At 35.6% G+C, this 11,931-nt stretch overlaps 1 protein-coding gene across 1 annotated transcript in view; it reads left to right on the top strand.

Annotated features, from left to right (window-relative positions):
* The first annotated feature begins 279 nt into the window (after nt 1–279).
* Nucleotides 280–11,931, top strand: part of Aop (ETS variant transcription factor anterior open) — a 35,619-nt gene continuing 23,967 nt past the window's right edge. Inside the window, exon 1 of the mRNA XM_076442851.1 lies at nt 280–420. The gene's annotated coding sequence lies outside the window, so the exon portion shown is untranslated. The remainder of the gene's footprint in view (nt 421–11,931) is intronic.

Here is an 11,931-nt window from a genome sequence, read left to right as displayed (position 1 = left end):
CGTGTTTCGCGTCCTCGACGGAAGACTGGAGAGAATATTATCGAAGTGGTGTGCTGGTGATACACACTCGGTCGGTCGCGCGTACGTACGTTCATCGAGAGGATACATTTCGATCGGTACGGGCACCCAGGAACGTTCCGAGATCGGATGTCGTCGTCTGTATTTTAGTACGCTTGTGTAAATCGTCGGGAGTGGAATCAGATGGGATTTATGCTCGATTAGAAGAGAGACAGAGGCGGAAGGAACACGATACACGTGCGCGTGGTCGGTGTCTGCGAGATACCTGTGGATGCCAGGCAACAGCGACGCATTAGGGCGCGGATTTCTGCCCGATGACCGCCGACGGCACTCGCTCAAACTCGCAAACCGATCCTCCGCACTGATATTACGCCGCGTCAGACGGTTCAGCCCGTGATCGAGGTAAGGATCTCTCTCCTCTCTTCTACTTCCTCGAGCGGTTTATCGCTCGAGTGGCCGAGCGATTTCGGTGTTCGAGTACGAAAATACACCGATCCCGATAGCTTATCTAGCTTCATTTCTCCGCAATTCGGGATCGCATGATTTCTCGGGAACTTTGTCGAGTGCTCGAGCTCCGTATTGTTTGGCATGTATGTATCTCTTGCCGCGGGGAAGGTTGTTCCTCGGGGTAGAGTAGACGTCGGTGGCTCCAGTGGGATTTTTGTTTTGCAAATTATTCGACCCACGTGCACCTTTCTTTCGTCAACTACCTGCCTCTTCAGTCGGGATTGCCGTTTGTGTGTGTATACGTATGTAACGAATGCTGGTTCGCGCGAAGTTAACGCCTCGAAGACGGTGTTTTTGTTCGAGTAACGGTTTTTCGGGATTTTATAGTGACAGAATCTGAACTTGCAGATTAGTTTCAATGAAACGAATTGAAATGTCTCTCCATTACGCCCCGGCATCTTCGAATCAACTCGTTCGTCCTGAACTATAAGTCGGTAGATATACTATCTTACATAGATATTGTTTCGAATGAAAAATTATGCTTTTCTTCTACTTTGTAAGAGGAGCTGCGCGTGTTATGATTTTTGTCGTGTACATATGTACTACGATATCCTACGAGTTCTCGGCATTGATAAACTACAAAATAATAGATCGACTGTTGTACAGTACAATTGTTTTTTCTATTAAATTGTACACGTGTTGTAATCTTCAGTCTCGCGGAATCGCGTTGAGAATTAATAACCTTACCGAGATTGTCATCAATTATAAATTAGCAGATCCGTTATCTGTCGTTAAGATTATCTCTACTTATTTACAAATTGCGATCGTGTCTCCATTTTCTATTTTTACGAGACGTTACACGTGTTACTTCGAATTGATAGCTTGGTCCGCGTTCACCGTTAATTATAAATTAATGAACCCGTAATACTTTCTCCATTTATTTCTTTAGTTTCTCGCGTCGCTTTTTTTCGTCGTTTACAACTCGAAATTGACTCTGTTCTCTATGAACCCAATAAATCGATAGATGTACAGGAAAACGAGTTGTACATACTTACAAAATTGTGTTTCGTTCTCCTAATCACGTTCTTTTATCTTATACTCGGAACTGCTGTGAACTGGTCATCTGTTTACCACGCTCGGCAATGTTATCCTCGTTGTTCCCCCAGCTTTGCTACTTTATATGCTTCCTTCGTTTTCCGGAAGTGGTAATAACACGTAAGACTGTACATACTAAGAAAACACGGAGCGAGAGTTCGCACTAACTAAATTATAAAACACACGGATAATTGACACGAGGACTTAATGTTATATCTAAAATGTTTTAACTATCTAAAACACTTTATTTGTGACCTTTTTTCATTTAAACAAAAGTGATACAATTATACCAAAATTATAAGAGTAGTATCGAAACTACACGGGCACCTGTACGATTGAATAAAAATTGTCAAATCTTTAGAATATTAATTAATGATTGGACGTTCTTCATATCGGTACACCTCGGTCATTTAATTTGGCAGACTTTTATACAATTTTCTGCATTTTTCATTTAACTTTCATGTTTCTGAAGTACATGTGCATGTATTTCCAACCATCAGGCTTTTCTGTCCACTAAAAATTGTTAAAACAAACCAAATTTTCTTCTTTTGCCGACTGAATTTCTATTTGTTCACACTCATTGGAAGATTTGTCTCGTGGCACGTGTTCAGTTTTATTATTCGTTTAATTTTTATTCACAAAAACAATTCAACAAAGATTTTCCAAGCCCATTCACATAATCATAACTGGATACAATGACTTTCTTCATGGGCTGACACTAGTGTCTTATATTTTTGTCCCCTTCGACATTCAGAACGTCCTTTCACAAAGTTCTGACACGTTTTAGTTGTTTACGTCGTAATTATACTTTGGAATCACGCGTTTTACATATAACATTTTGTTCTTCTTTCAAGTACGTATGTTCGTACATCTGGAAGTAAGAATTCGTTTGTGTAAATTCGTTTAATCTGATCGAATCGAAGAAATTCGTGAAAAATGATTGAAACCGTGAGAAATTGTTATCTTGACTAGGCGCGTAATTCAAACGGAAGCGCACTGTAAATAAACTTGCCCACTATGTGCGTATCTTAGCCTTTTTCTTTGCTACTCCTTTTCTTATAATATAACGTGCGATATGACGTTCTTTTTGTAATAATAATTTTGCATAATTAATTCATTTCAAGAAACAATATTGCCACAATATTCAAAATGTTTTTGAATATGTAGGTGGCCGTGAACTATTTTTTAAAAATTAAAATTTGTATGATACGATTCTTTATATTTCAAGTTTAAAATAAAAATTTTACTTTGAACTATCGAAAGCTGGGAATAGTGTAAAATATTGTATTTATTCTGGAATAGTTTTCATCTGTTTTTTTTTTTAAATTATCGGATAAGAAACGAAATTGTGTAAAAATTATAGTTGTCGCATTACAGACACAACACGTTCTGATGGGATTAAAGTTACAGGAAAATTTTACGCGCACGTTTCCCGGATAATTGTTGAGGAAAACCAGCTTTTCCAAGAAATTTTTCAATGTATGTAATCGTTTCTACTGTTTTATCGACGGAATAGACGTGGCAGGTTTCCTTGTACATATGTGTCAGAGCATTGCAACAATTTTAATGTATTGACAAGTTTGTATTCCGGAATAAAGTATACTTCCCCCACTTTTCATGAGTTTATACATTGAAATGTGATATTCTTCATTTTATAGAAAATCGAAAAATCATAGCTTTCAAAGACTAATAAATCTCTCGTCGCTATTAATAGCCAGTTAACTATTTCCGTAATTGCGTGGTGTAGTTTAAATAAAAACAAACCCTACGACCTTTCACACAATAAAAACTGCATAGGATGTTGGAGAATAATTATGGATATTGATGTGACAATATGTATACATAGATTTCAGATCAATACTAATTTTGTCAAAAAATAGTGCACACGTGCGTCAACTTTCAGACTTGATTTTGTTAAAAATAGTGCATTATATGAAAAGTTCTTATTTTCGCACAGAACCGTCCTGTGTCGTTACTTTTATTTATTCGTTAAATAACAAATAATATTTCATTTGCAAATATAAGAATTAATCTATTTCTTACTAGATATAACATTGATTTTCTTTATATTTATATTGTAAGAATCTACTTAGCATCTCCGTTTCTTTTTTTAAATCAAAATAAAATACTGTTTTACGTTGTCAGTAATGAAGCAGTAACTGTGGACATGAATACAGGTCTTCTTTTTTCTGTTAGAAAATCGTTCCGGACAAAATAATTCTAATAATCGTAGCTGCGAAGAAAATAATACAGGGGTTAGATAAATATTGTATTTAATTGTTCCCAACATCGATCATAATAGATTGAAACCGTCTCTGTAAAATATTGTAAGACTAAAAAGGAGCGGGACTTTGAATTTTTAATAATTTTATGTCGTAAAAGTTGTTCTATAAAGATAACATTCCTGTATTTAGCTAATTTTTTTTGCAATTTCGAGGGTTGGTAGGGTCAGCGTAGTTTAAATCAGTATAACTTTTTTACAATTGTACCCAACGACTTGATTTTTTGCAAGCAATTAGAAGCATTGGTTTACTTAAATGATCTGCGAAAAAGATTTCCCAAAAATTACAATTTACAGGGTTACATGCAAAAATAAAAGAGCATGTTTTAAAGTTTTTTTTATTTGGGCTCTTAATGAAAATTTAAAATGTATACGTTTTGTAGATCTATGTTAGTTGTACGCATGCTGAAAATCTCATCAAAATCGATCAACATACCCAAGAGCTAAATGAGGTTAAACGTGTGTGGTGAAAATCGTAGTTTTCCACGACTTTTGGTCAGTTTTTTTTCCGCGTCATCCGATTTCGATGTGAAATTTTCAGCATGTGTACGACTAACATACATCTGCAAAATGCATATTTTAAATTTTCATTACGGGCTCCAACAAAAGGGTTATAAAAAATGCCTTTTTTTTACTTTCTCATGTAATTCTTAGCGATTGCAATTTTTTCAAGATCTTTTTTGCATGTCATTTGGTAAATCAATTCTTCTAATTGCTCACAAAAAAAAAAAGAGTCAGGTCGTTTGGTCCGCGATCATAAAAAAGTTATACTGTTTTAAAGTGCGTCCAAATACTTTCGTGGCTTATACTGTAGGTGCCCCGGGAAAAAAATTAACCTCTCGGCCCTGTATCGCTCAATTTCTAACTGTACGAGGAATTTCTATGGTTCCCCCACTCCCCGAGACTCTTTCTACGCGCGTAGGTGCGTAGGCGCGGACACGTGTGTGCACGCACGCACACGTGCGCGCACGCACTCGACACACGGACACAACCATGCACGGGGACGCCCGCGCGCGCGACGGCTAAGCGGACCGACTGTTGCTTACGCTCCTTGATCGTTATTCAGGAAGTTGCACGTTATCATTTACATAACACGTGAGCCCGAACAAAATCATACATAATTCCTTCCTTCTTAGCGCGGCCGTGTTACCGTTTCTCTCTCTCTCTCTATCTCTCTTTCTCTCTCTCTCTTCGCCTCTTTCATTTTTTCTTCCGTTTTGTTTTCACGCCGCGGAGAAAAACGGAATTTTTCTCCATCAACTCGTAAAACATGTTGTTCCAACTCTCTCGCTTGCCTGTCTCGAAAAACAACGCTTCCGACCGTTCGAACTTTGATAATTACAGAAGTGTATTTTGTCTGTGCTCAGTTTTAACCTTCGCAAGGTAATGTGGGATCTCGGAGACCACAGCTTCAGAATTTTCGAAAGAACGTTTACACGAATAAGATTCAATCTGTTTGTTTACTTTTTATCCTGCGTTATTCTTTATCCCAAATTTATTAGAAACGAGGCTGTCTACTATATGAAATTCATTTGTCGGGGTCCTAAGAGAGACCCCACCTTACTACACTAAAAAAAATTTGTTGCTCCCCGTGTGATGTGCCAAAGTTGCACAAAATTTTTGTTAACCGTCACTGTTGTCTTCATCTCGCTATAACTTTGTAAAAAAACGAACATAGCAACAATTTGAAACAGAGCATCTGAAACTTTCAGGCTTTCAAACCATTGTTTAACGATATCGATACACCAATTTTTGACGGAGTCACGATCACGTGAAGTGGGAGCAATTTTCCGGGTTCGCACAAGTGATCCCTTAATTCTTTTGAGGAGTGTAGTTACATATGTGTTATTAGGCGACTGCGGATTTTTACGCATTTATATCGAAATTGGGTAGATGAAATTCAAAATTGTTGACAAATTTTCAAAATTGAAGATGTCAATATATGATTTCTCCTCTATTAATTAACGATCGAAATAAAATTCAATGTAGTTTCTATTTCTTGCAATCGATGTAGACACTTTTTATTTTGCATAAAGATCCGCGATCCAGTTACTAGTTATTAGACCTTACCTTACGAGAGTTAAGTGCAGCATTTGGGAAACATTTTGTAAAAGGGTGCGAAACGTCCAGATAAATTTCAGCATAAATTTTGCAGTTTTAAAATTGCTCGGAAAAGATTTGACCCCGCCACGACCCTTGCAGAGAACTGAGGGTATTTTGAATGAATTTTTGTAATAGAAAATGTAGCAATTTTCACTTCGTACGTCATTGTGTAGTTCACGTTAATTTCTATCAAAATACTGTAGTACAAACGTTCTCAAAAGTTGTTATTAAAATTGTTTACAAAAAGTATCTCGGGACATTTGCATACAGCCAGTACAGTGTTGGAATATTTTTTCAGATTAAGTGAACTTCTAATAACTTGTTAAATGTGTCTTAAGAAGTGTTTGATAAACATTAGATTTTGTTGAAAACAAAACGCAGAATGGATTTGCTACACCGCGACGTCAACGACTGCATTAAAACAGAAAAATTCAGTTTCCGAATAAATCTGGAGAAGTTGCAGAAATCCTCGGACGCAATCTTGTCGCTAAACACGATTTCGCGCACAATTAAATTTGTATGTCTGTTAATTACTAGGTTCTCGGTGCTTGAACACAAAATCGTGACGAACTGGGGCGGGAAAAGCAAGGAAAAGAAAAAAAGGGGGCTCCCCAAAACGGGTTAATTTGCAAGAGTTAATCGCATTACTTTTCAAGCGAGAAAAAGTTTTAGGTTTTTTCCCTCTCTCGATTTTCTATCGCAGTTGCAGTGGGTGGGAGACTGATAAGAGCTGGAACGAAGTGGAAGGAACGGGAAGTGGGAGAGAGTGGAGGTTGGGGAGGGTAAGAGGGAGAAGAAAGCCTTTCGAAACATAATTCCGGCCGGAAGAGACGGGAACCCGGAAGCGAGGGAGGAAGCACTACGCTCTCAGAATGCCGAGGGGGTGGAAAATTCTGTTCGTAGCCCTCCGGGGAAAACTCGATCGATCGTTAAGATCGCAGACGAGGTGTCGACGTCGAACCACCTGCGAATTTCATCGCCCACGAATATACTCCTTCGCTGTTCCTCCCGATATTCCACTAGATTGTTCTCGCGATTTTTCTAAATTTACTAAATGGACTAGTCCGTACAAATCGGTTTTTATTTTTTTTAACAACGGCGCACCGAACAAAAAATCTGAAAAAATTCATGAACAATACTTATAACAGTATACCGCTACTGTAAAAATATAAATGGTGTCACTCTAGAACTTCCATGTGAAATCTGCATTTTTTAGATTTTTTACAAGCAGGATTTTCGCTTTAAAAATCTGAAACCAATTGCGAAGTATGTATTTGGGTTTTTGACATATGTGTCAGATTTTTCTCAGAATTTCTAAACGTCATTAACTAGGGAAAATAGGCCAAAAACTGATTTTACCCTATAACTACCTTCCCGATCGAGATACAGGGTTGAAATTTTGCACAGTATGTTTTTTTGACTATCTTATCCGGCTATACCTCGATTGACTTCTGAATAATAAAACGTGTAAATGGTTCTGTTATCACGATTTTATAATACTGGAATATTTATCGTTATCACTGCCTGTTTAATCGACCTAATTAAAAGGTCAACGTATGCTATTACATTTCTAAAGAAAGCAATAACCATTTCCTATTCCTTTTCATGGAAATAGTCGAGATAGTCACATATTCAAATGAAACGAAATCTGTAATAGACTCGATCAAATTTTATTTTTTGCATCTAACATTAAATGACACTTTTCGATAGCTCTCGAAAGAATTTTATTATCAATATTACACTAATAATTATACATGAAACGTGAGATCGGAGTATTAATAATTTTAATATAAAGAGTTTTTAAAAAAATTACCATTATAAATTTTAACCCTTTGCACTCCTTTGTCGAGTGTGACTCGACATCGGAGAAAAAGAAATGTAAATAAAACGGGTTTTTATATGTATTTGGTTCTTCCTTCATTTCTTTAATTGTCCTATTTTTTTTTAGTTAAAAACAAATATAGATTACAACATAGTTTGAGTAATATTTAATATAATTAATAAACAAGATTGCTTAAAATAAGTAGCAGTATAGGAACTGTCCTTTGAAGTAAATTTCAAATGAAACACTTAAAATAGTAGGGAGTTATTGACCAGAAAATTGAAAAATAATTCTGAGTGCGCAAAGGGTTAATATAAGATTAACAATATTAAATACTCCAAAAATGTATGTAACATTAGATAAAAAGTCTCATCTTGAAAGTGACTCACCATCAAATTGTTACTCACTTTTATGCACACAATTACGTAAAGCACAATAAAAGCTGCATTCCAAACATTATTCCTCTTAATCATTCCCAAACAGCCACGAAGTTCCTTACGTTTCCAAGAAAATCACAAAGCTTATCACTGTGTTTGCTACGTCAACATTTTGCGCGACACCTTCCAAGCGGAACCTCCGAATCTCAGTTTTACAATTGTTGCTAGAAACGTTTACTAGAAAATTAGAAATAGTAACATTCAGTTGAAAATTTCTAAAATGTTACACAAGATGTAGTCTCGATTTTCAAATAAATTTATAGTAACTTTCGCTAAAATTCCCTTAAAAACTGTTAGCAAAATATTTGCTACAAATGTCTTGGGTCGTTAGACATAATTATTTAAATGTTAAAAGACGTTTAGTAGAACTAATATTTTCTAGAATAAATATTCTGTCAGCAAATATGTTTACTGCTCACTCGAAATGTTTACTGGAAATTTACTGTGTATCAGAAATGACTAATAACACTGTCCAACACCAAATTTGTTCCCTAATTACTGTTGGGTTCTTCTTATAGAGTTTTTTGCGCTGATTCCGAATCTGTCCTTATTTTTTCGCCCATACGCACAGTTTTTGAGGAACATGGTTTAAAAAAAAACAATTTTTCAACTTTGAACAAATATCGTGATGTTATTATAAAAGATATTGAATTGTTCTTTGCAGAGAAAGATTCTGTAGACTTTCCCGCATACAGTGATATCCAATATCTTTTATAATAATAACATCACAATATTTGTTTAAAGTTGAAAAATATGTTTTTTGTGCAAAACGCAGAACTGTGCGTGTAGGAGAAAAATCAAGGACAGATTCGGTATCAGCGCAAAAAACTCTATAAGAAGGACCCAACAGTAATTCGGGAACATAAAAAAGGTTGAAATTTGTTGGACAGTGTAATTGCTACTAGACATATTCACTAAAAAGTATAACAAACGCTCGATTAATTGGCGAATGTCGTGACGTGTCCAGTAAAGATTTTAAAAATAAAATGTCGGCTTCTCCGGCGCACCCCACCCTCCCCCGCGTTCAGGAACCGGTCCGAATCGAAACCGGAAGCGCGGACCTTGGACTCCTCTCTTTTTCGTCGTCTTTCTTTATTCTTTAGAGAGAAACGCCTCGATTCGATCTTCTTCTCTCCTTCCTCCACCCTCCTCTTACTCTTTCTCTTTCTCTCTATCGTCTCTCGGGCTTCCTTTTCCCTTTCCTCCGGTTCCCGGTAAGCCGTCTCATGGATAGATGGTCCTTCCCTTTCCCGTTCGACCGGTTAATTCCGAGAGGGAGCAAAAGGAAGCAGACGCTCGCGATAGATGGCATCCGGTTCCCCTCTTTCGAGGAAAACCCGAGGAGGAAGTCGCGTTTAAAATACCTTCCAACGACGTTCCAACCGGTCCCTCTTTCTCCCTTCATCCTGCGGAATCGTCCTTTGTCCTGCACGCCCTTTTACTACGCCTCCATTTTTGCGACGAGAGAAGGAGTGACTTTTCGAGAGATCGTTTGAGCGTAGGCGATTCCGAGGGGAATTACGCGAGCTGGCAAGTGCATCGATGTAAATAGCGGGAGTTAAAGGCTGAGGGAGTGATCTCCATTATCTGAACGATTGATAATTATGGACGAAACGTTAGTATATTTTGGATCATCTATATTTTGGGTTTAATTATGAACCGGACACAATAGCGTATCCGCGTACATAACTAAAATTTTTTTCTCTTTTTTATGGACATAGTTGCAAAGCAATACTGTGGAAATAGTTGTAAATAAAAATCAAAGAAAGAGAATGAATTTATCAAAGATTCACTATGGAAAATGGTAATATTTTAAATAATCATCTGCGCATGGATACATCTTATAACTAGAAAAAGTTCGTCCAGTCCCAACGACTATTTGCAGTGAGTGTAAAAAATATTCGTACTCCCTTTAAAATAGAGTAACTTTTTTATAATGCTAGCAAACGACCTGATTTTTCATAATCAATTAGAAGCACTGGTTTATGAAATGATATGCAAAAAAGATTTTCCAAATAATTATAATTTACAAGGTTACACGCAAAAATGAAAAAGGCATTGCTTAAAACTTGTTTATTTGGACCCTTAATGAAAATTTAAAATATATGTTTTGTAGATCTATGCTAGTGTTATACACATGCTGAAAATTTCATCGAAATCGATTAACCCTCGCAAGGTAAGGTATAATAGCGCATAAAAAAATAGTAAGGTGGGGGGTCTCTTAGGACTCCGACAAATGAATTTCATGAATAGCCTCGTTTTTAATAAATTTGGGATAAAGAATATAACACGGGATAACAAGTAAACAAACAGATTTAATTTTATTCGTATAAAAATTCTTTTCAAAAACCTGAAACTGGGATCCTTCAGATCCCACATTACCTTGCGAAGGTTAACATACACACGAGCTACAAGTAGCGATGGGCATACAATCAGAGCTGGGTGAAATAGTATTGTTATATGTGTATATATATTATCCTATTTATGTTAAAGTATGTGTACAACTTTGAAAATAAAATATTTTATTTGATGCAGTAATTTTTGAAAATGAAATAATTTATTTGAGGCAGTAATTTATTTGAAAATGGTATTTTATTCAAAGAATATTGGAAATATTTATATTTTGTCTTTATTTTCAATTTTAATTCTAAATATTATTGCTGAAAACCGTGGTTCGGTTTCTCAGAGTATTACATATAACAATGCAAAAAGTACAATATTTTATTTCGTATTTCAGAGAGATTGTTCAAATAGATATATTTAATTTTATGAATCAAATTGTTGAAATAGAAATAATTTATTTTGAGGTTCAGATTGTTAAAATGGAAATATTTCATTCTCGAAATTGTATATCTTATTTAAAATACTATTTTCTTTCAGCAGAATAAAATCTAAAATAATAAATAGTATTTGAAATATTTGTTTCGCGCCAAATAATGCCCACCTCTGCATACAATACATACTTTTTACACTCACTGTATCTCTCTCTGCACCAGAGATTGGTATATTTTAGATTGTAGTACATATTATTATTTTCGTCATGATAAAGTAGTCTGAAGGCCGTCTAAAGGTCATCTAAAAGTTCGAAATATCCATTGTTATCAACTAAAATGATGAATATTCTGCGGCATTATTGCCACTAAAAAGATATGTACACACCATAGAGTAGTTATAAATCTTCCTTTATCGTATTGTTTTATTTTTCGAAGGAATAACAATAACAGTTCCGAGGAAGTAAATTGTTTTTAAATTACTTGTACTCATCGATGTTATTAATATTCTTAACATCAGAGTAAGAATAAAAATGATCGTTCTTTTTTGTCTGTCTTATCTCTCAGTCAAACGTTCTAAGTATGTAAAATTACAATAACTATCGACTGTCTTGATGAATAATACATTCATTTTTTTTTTTAAATGCGTTATAAAAGAATTTAAAATACAAGTGTCGTGGAGTCCGCTAAAAAACTATGAATGTATTATAATATATCACACGTAACCTCTGTGGAACGTTCTGCTGAATATGCATGGCGTATTGAAGTCTTCAAGATATCATAATTCGCAAGATTTAGGGAGACGATTGTAATTTAAACAATGACAGATATACATATGGAAGAATATTATCGAAAATGTTTCAATATATCAGCTCACTGTTATAAATGCCCGACAGAAGAATATTATCGAATATTTTTTTGCATATACATAGCTCACTGTTCAAATTGCCCAATAAA

Source organism: Lasioglossum baleicum, chromosome 18, assembly GCF_051020765.1.
Source record: "Lasioglossum baleicum chromosome 18, iyLasBale1, whole genome shotgun sequence".
Lineage (NCBI taxonomy): Eukaryota > Metazoa > Arthropoda > Insecta > Hymenoptera > Halictidae > Lasioglossum > Lasioglossum baleicum.
Note: the sequence above shows the minus strand (reverse complement) of the source record. Positions and strands in the feature narration are given on the sequence as shown.